The sequence below is a fragment of the Cynocephalus volans genome, chromosome 1, assembly GCF_027409185.1.
Source record: "Cynocephalus volans isolate mCynVol1 chromosome 1, mCynVol1.pri, whole genome shotgun sequence".
In the NCBI taxonomy this organism is placed as follows: domain Eukaryota; kingdom Metazoa; phylum Chordata; class Mammalia; order Dermoptera; family Cynocephalidae; genus Cynocephalus; species Cynocephalus volans.
In genome coordinates this window covers 42,444,451-42,452,036 of record NC_084460.1, presented here as the reverse complement: position 1 = coordinate 42,452,036, position 7,586 = coordinate 42,444,451, and the positions used below count along the sequence as shown (strand labels likewise).

Genomic DNA, 7,586 nt, shown 5'->3' with positions numbered 1-7,586 from the left:
AGGTGAGGGTCGGTTTTTTTTTTTAAAAGATGACCAGTAAGGGGATCTTAACCCTTGACTTGGTGTTGTCAGCACCACGCTCTCCCAAGTGAGCCACGGGCTGGCCCTTAAAGCGAGGGTCTTGAAGTGAGCTTTTTTAATGTATGTATTAATGCAGTACAATATGACGTTTTGATATATGTATGTGTAAGTCTTGACAAGCAACTTATTAATCTTGATAAGTAAGCTATTTTAGTTAGCTCACAGTCTTGTATTCCAGGAACGAGTATTTCTGGGAGCAAGTAGCTCATTTTTTTTTGCCTGCTCCCAGACTTGTTAGCACAGAAACAGCAAGGTGTGTTGGTCTCCATCTAGCCTGACAGCAGGAACCTCAGTTCACTCTGTCTCCTTACTCTGCCATCCGCAGGGTGTTGAGCTGATCTATATGGCCAATGCCAGGCCATTTCCTGTCCTCATTCCATCCCAGGTACACTCAAGCAGGGGAGCACCTTGATGCCTACAAGGAAATCAAGCAGGTTCTCTCCTACCTTGTTCAGGAAAGAGGCAGTTGAGCCTAGAATCAGAGAGCCTTGGATCAAATCCAGCTCTGCCACCTTCTGAACTGTGACCTTGGGAAATCACTTCATTCTTTTTTTTGGTGGCTGGCTTTTCTTCTTACACTTACTGTTATGGGCTGGGTTGTGTACCCCCTCCCGATTCATATGTTGAAGTCCTAACTCCAGAACTCCTTCCTTCCTGGTCCACTCACATCCATCCTTATCCCCCCAACCTCGGTACAATCTCCATGCTTAGAGCTACCCGAGATGAGGACTGCATTTCTCAAGTAAAAATGCTTCCATGTCTTATCGCACTTTGGATCTCTTCCAAAATTCTTGATGCAGCCTACAAGGCCCAGCCTAGGGGTTAAGAATTCAGATGCTTTCAGGGGTCTAGCAAGTAAGGATAGTGAGTGATCCAGGCTGCATCTAAGAAATTAAAACTAAAACTACAGCCCTAATAAGCTCCACTGTTAGTTGCTGCTCAGAAATGTGAGACCAATATAGCCAGGTCTGATGTTTATTTTTCCTTTTACGGCTGGCTGCCAACGGATGATTTCTTAAGAAAGGATTTTTCTGTAAAGTCACAGATTTTTCTGTGAAATCACTCTGGCCCCCAGTCTCCCAGTAGCCACTTAGTCCATTTTTTTCAAAACATAGAGCTTCAGATCTCTGGCTCTTTAATAAAAAAAAACAGCAACAACAAAAACAAACATGGAGCAGGTAAAAATCTGCATGGTGGTGTCCCAGGCTGTCTCCTGCCCATGGGCTGCTGGTTCTCAGTTGCAGGGTGGCCTCTGTGACCAACCCCAGCTAAGGGGTGCCTCCCCCCAGTTTTGGGGGCTATTTTTGGTGGTTGGCTGGTGCAGGGATTGAACCCTGGACCTCGATGTTGTTAGCACCATGCTCTAACCAACTGAGCTAACCAGCCAGCCCCTTCCCTACCACTTTTAATCTCTCTTTACCCCTTTTCTTTTACTTCTTAGTGCTTGCCACATGTGTAATTATAGATTTACTGGTGAGATCATGTGTGGAATGTCAGTCTCCCTTCCCCAGACCATCACCTCTAAAGTGCACTGATGTTTTTTGCAGGGAATCTTTGGCGCACACAGGCTTCACACATAGTATATGCTCAATAAAGAACTGAGAAACAACAAAAAATAAAGAACTGACAAAGGATGGGTTGAATGAACAAGTCTCCAGCTGGAAGTCCATGTGATGGGTTGTAGTTTGAACAGGTATTCGAGGTCTACTAGTTAATGCACAGTAACCAGGACCCTGCATATGGCAATAAGATTGTGCTATTTGACCCTGATAGTAACCAATTAGAAACAAAATAAGCAAAATCCACTGTGTGGACCAACTAAAACAGTTCTTTGGGCCGAATTAGTTTGAAGTCTCTGGTTCCTTCTGCTGAGGTCACTAACAAGTGGTTAGACATTCTCAGGAGAGTGTCCAGCCTCAAAATCTCTTAGCCCTTCCTATAGCCAGTGGCCCCCTAGACAGCCCAGAACTTTCATTGACACCAAACAACATGGGCAGATGATGGGGCCTTGGTAAGGTGACCCATGAAAAGCTGTGCAAATGACATCTAAGGGGGGAAATGAGAAGAGGAACAAACAATGGGCCTCCCCTCCCCAGGGCCTGCTGGGCTGGAGACTGGGCATGAGAGACCTAAGGCCTGAGGTGTCAGGAATGTCAACTCGGGCCGGCCCGTGGCTCACTCGGGAGAGTGCGGTGCTGATAACACCAAGGCCCCGGGTTCGGATCCCATATACGGATGGCCGGTTCGCTCACTGGCTGAGCGTGGTGCTGACAACACCAAGTCAAGGGTTAAGATCCCCTTACCAGTCATCTTTTAAAAAAAAAAAAAAAAAAAAAAGGAATGTCAACTCCCTTCCTTCCTACCTGATGGCTAGCCAATATCCTCTTCCCAGTTCACACCTGTGGTGGAGATTGTTAATGTCTTTCAGTATCCATACTCTTGTTCCTTTCAGTAGTATCCACCCCCTCCACTCCCAAACCACACACACTCTGTTTTCAGCAGGGCACATGGCTGCCAAACTAGAAACTACATTTCCGAGCCTCCCTTGCAGCTAGGTGTGGTCATGTGACTAAGATGAAGCCAATCGGGTGTAAGCAGAGGAGGTGTGTGCACTTTCCAGGTATCTCTAACATAAAGAGCCACTTTCCCTGGGTTCCCTCTTTTCTCTACTTTTGCAGGCATCACCTATCACCTATCCCTAGAAGATTTCTTTTTTTTTTTTTTTTTTTTGTCTTTTTCGTGACCGGTACTCAGCCAGTGAGTGCACCGGCCATTCCTATATAGGATCCAAACCCGCGGCGGGAGAGTCGCTGCGCTCCCAGCGCCGCCCTCTCCCGAGTGTGCCACGGGCTCGGCCCCCTAGAACATTTCTGATTGTTCCTCAGTAACTCTGTGCCTTAGTGTATGCCAGGCACTGTGCGAGCACTTCAACTTCATTTAATCCTTACAGCAACCCTATGTTTATGGTTTATGTGTTATTTTTACTTTAGAGGCAAGGAAATGGAGCTCACAAAAGAAGCAATTTAAAGGTCAAGAGCTGGTGAGTTAGCTCAGTTGGTTAGAGTGCAGCTTTGTAACACCTAGGTCATGGGTTCAGATCCCTGTACCAGCCAGCCACCAAAAGAAGAAAGGAAGTGATTTGCCCAAGGTCACAGTTCAGAAGGTGACAGAGCTGGATTTGAATACAAGGCTCTCTAATTCTAGGCTCAACTGCCTCTTTCCTGAGCAAGGTAAGAAAGAACCTGCTTGATTTCTGTGTGGGCATCAGAGTGCCCCCCTGCTTGAGTGTATGGAAAGACTTGGAGGGGTGGGGGAAGGGGAAGCTATATTAAACACAATGTCTAGGGAGGTGGCATTTGGGTGGAGATTTAAATGAAGTGAGGGGCAGGGTGCCAAGAAGTAGATGGAGGAAGAGCATTCCAGAAAGAGCAAATGGCAAGTGCAAAGGCCCTGAGGCCCTGGGGATTTTGATGTGAGGAAGGAACAGATGGAGGCGGTAGGAGTGGGGAGAGTGAGGGTGGGGTGGAAAGGAAATGAGGTTAAAGAGGAGGGGTCGGAGGACAGATTGTGTAGGGCCTGGTGGGTCATGATAAAGTTTTTTTAATTTCTGTTTTTGTTTTTTTTTGTTTTTTTTGTCTTTTTGTGACCGGCTGTACCGCACTCAGCCAGTGAGCACACCGGCCATCCTTATATAGGATCCGAACCCGCAGCGGGAGCACTGCTGCGCTCCCAGCGCTGCACTCTCCCGAGTGCGCCACGGGGTCGGCCCTTAATTTCTGTTTTTAAACTGGTTCAAACTTCATTCTTGAAGGAGTTTGTTACTATCTGTTCTTCCCTAGAGTTACAAGTTCAGTGGCTCCCCTTCGACACTGCAGAATCTGGTTAGTATTTTAGTTGGACTGCAGCGGCTTTTAAAATTTTTTTTTTCCGGGCTGGCCCATGGCTCACTCAGGAGAGTGTGGTGCTGATAACATCAAGGCCGTAGGTTTGGATCCCATACAGGGATGGCCGGTTAGCTCATTGGGTGAGCGTGGTGCTGACAACACCAAGTCAAGGGTTAAGATCCCCTTACCAGTCATCTTTAAAAAAAAAAAAAATTAAATTAATAATTTTTTTTTTTCCTTTACCACTGGCCAGTACGGGGATCCGAATCCATGACCTTAGTGTTACAAGACTGTGCTCTAACCAACTGAGCTAACCAGCTTGCCCTCAATAAATTATAAATAAAACAATTTTTAGTCCAAGGAGAGGGGCTGGCCAGTTAGCTCAGTTTGTTACAGCACAGTCCTGTAACATTAAGGTCCTGGGTTCAGATCCCCATACTGGCCAGCCTCTAAAGGGAAAAAAATGTATTGAAGTGAAATTCAAATAAGATACAATTAACCATTTTAAAGTGAACAGTTCAAGGGCCGAGCCCGTGGCGCACTTGGTAGAGTGCTGCGCTGGCAGCGCGGCGACGCTCCCGCCACGGGTTCGGATACTATATAGGACTGACCGGTGCACTCACTGGCTGAGTGCCGGTCACGAAAAAACGACAAAAAAAATAATAATAAAAAATAAATAAATAAATAAATAAATAAATAAATAAAGCGAACAGTTCAGTGGTATGCAATATATTCATCACTCTACCTGGTTCTAAAACATTTCCACCACCCCAAAGTCATGGTAAAGATTCTCACTTCACTCTGGATGGGGTGGGAGCCACAGGAGAATTCTGAGCAGAGGAGGCACCTGTTCGACTGACTGTCACCCTGTCGGAGGTTTGCAGAACACGCTATAGCCAGACAAGAGGTGGAAGAAGTTCCCTTGAGGAGACTGGCAGGCAGGACTTGGTGTGGGTCCTGGGCTTGTGCTGTGGTGGGGAGCAGAGAAGCTCCTAAGAAGGAGTTGGACTCAGAAGGGACAGCCTGAGGATCTGCTGTTGGGTTGCGTGTGTGTTGCATGCACATGTGCACGTGTACAAGAGGAGGCAAGGATGACTATCAGGATTTTTTTTTCTTGGCTGGCCAGTACAGGGACTGAACCCTGGACCTTGGTGTGTCAGCACCACACTCTGACCAACTGAGCTAACTGGCCAGCTCCGGGCTTTTTTTTAAGTGTGATAAAATATACATAACATGAAATTTTCCACTGTAACCATTTTTAAGTGGACAGTTCAGTGGCATTAAGCCCATTCACAGTGTTGTGCAATCATCACCACCGTCCATCTCCAGAACTTTCTCATCTTGCAAATCTGAAATACTATGCCTGTTAAATGCTAGCTCCTCGTTATCCCCTTTCCCAGTCCTTGGTAATCGCTATTCTACTTTCTGTCTCTGTGCCTTTGCCTGTTCTAGGTACCTCACATAAATGGAATCATATGGTATTTTTCCTTTTGCGTCTGGCTGATTTCACGTAGTGTAATGTTTTTAAGGTGCATCAGGCATTGTAGCATGTAGACTCTCAGGCATTTAGCCAAGAAGTATTTCCACCTCCTGGAGTCTGGTCACTTGAGTGTCCCCTTCTTGGCAGTGGCCTCCTTGTACTTTCCGATTTTCTAAGTCCATTCTGTCCTTCCCAGCTCAAGTCTGACCTATTCCAGGAAGCTGTCCTTGGGTGCTCAGCAATGCATTTCAAGTGTCCTTTGGTATCAGAAAGAACAGGTTTCACATCCTGATTCTGTCATTGACTTGCTGGATGAACCTCTCTGAGCCTCAGTTTCCCCATCTGTAGATGGATACAATTGCTCCAATCTCAGAGGGCTCTTCTGACATTTGTACAAGATGACACTACTTTGCCCAGCACTTGGTGCTACCTGAGGGTAGAGTAAATGTTACCTATTATTGTTAGCTTGGACATACAAGCTTGTCTAATATCTTGTCCAAAAAAACAGTTCTACATCTGCTGCCCATTCGTACTTAGCATATGGGCATTCTTACTGTTCTCTGGCTTTGGAATTTAATTCTGTATGAAGATTTGACTTTATGTCCAGCTTGAGTTTTCTCCTTCCACAGGGCTCTAGGTTTTTCGTAAAATATCTCTTTGTACCTACTAAGGGCTGAACCTTGAGCAAATACTGCATGGGCTTGATAAATATCTATTCCTCTTGGGCTGGCCGGTTAGCTCAGTTGGTTAGAGTGCCGCCACCTTGTAACACCAAGGTCAAAGGTTCAGATTCCTGTACTGGCCAGCCCCCCTCCCCCACAAAAAAATAAATAAATAAAAGGCAAATCTGCTAACTAATGGTTAAATCCTGTCCCTCCTCTTGTCTTCCCAGCAGGCCGGCCCCAACTCTATCAGAGGGATAAACACCTGTTTCTTAGAATGCCTAGCTCCAGACTAAAGACTTCCTTCTTGAAGTCCCCATTCATCTCAGGTCACTCCAAATCTATCCCCTTCCCCCTCCAACACAACACAAAATGAAGGTCCTAAAAAATTACCTTCATGTATGTTCTCTTACACAGTCAGGAAGCGCTCACATTGGTAATGTAGCAATAACATCAAATTTTAAATACACATACATCCCTGGGTATATTTACACCAAAGCTTAAGTATGCAGAAACCCATTGACCCAGCAATTCCAATTCTAGGAATTTCTGCTGTAGATAACCCTTGCCCAGGACACATGAATAAAAATATTTATTGTTGCATTGTTCATAATAGCCAAAGACTGGAAACAACCTAAATGTCCATCAGTAAGAGATGGTTAATAAATTATGATACAGCCGCACAACGGATATGACTCCACAGTCATTTAAAAAGAATAAAACAGGCCTACGTGTACTGATAAGGAGCAATTCTCAAAGATCTACTGATGTGTACAGAAAATCAAGGGCAGAGAAATGTGCGTAGCTCCCCAGCGCTCGTGTCAACAGAGGAGGTGTTGTGCGTGCGGATGCATAGGCTCTTTCTATTAATTGTCATTGCCTCTAGGGAGGGCGTCAGAGGGTCAGGGAGGGGAGGGAGACTTCATTTTCCCTGGATACATTTCCATACTGTTTTAATTCTTCACTACGTGCATGCATTTCCTATTTAAAAGAATTTTTTCAAATTAATATCATAGATTCATTATATCTTTGTCAAGAAGTGGTAAGATTTGGGACCTCATGCTAACAGGGTGCACAACTCTTGAAAGACTGGGAATTCTCCATCTGTTCTCTGCTGAATGATGTCAGCAGAAGCGGTGCAACCTTGAGAGTTTATTCCAGTGTCTTTACATAAATGCTCAGTGGGCACCAATGACCCCTGGTCCTCAGCAGGCACTTCACAGTTTACAAGGCTGAGAGGCTGTTCACTTTTCATGATCTCATCTACCCTGACAACAGCGTCCTCAGGTACCTGAGGCATGCAGGAAGTTGTCCAAGGTTGCACAATTAGAAAATGCCCGAGCCATGCTTGAACCCGCATCCCCTTTTCTGCTCCTTTCATGTGGCTGGAAGTGGCACTCTTTGGAAGTCATCACTGGGTGCTTCTGTGTGCCAGTCACCTGTGACCACCATGTTGCTAAATCTGGTGTTCAGTTCTCA

The 7,586-nt window shown here is 45.6% G+C and overlaps 1 non-coding gene across 1 annotated transcript; it reads right to left on the bottom strand.

Moving 5' to 3' along the window:
- Positions 1-1,393: 1,393 nt before the first annotated feature.
- Positions 1,394-1,467, bottom strand: TRNAV-AAC (transfer RNA valine (anticodon AAC)). Its single transcript has one exon. It is a non-coding gene; the product is annotated as a tRNA-Val (tRNA).
- Positions 1,468-7,586: the final 6,119 nt, after the last annotated feature.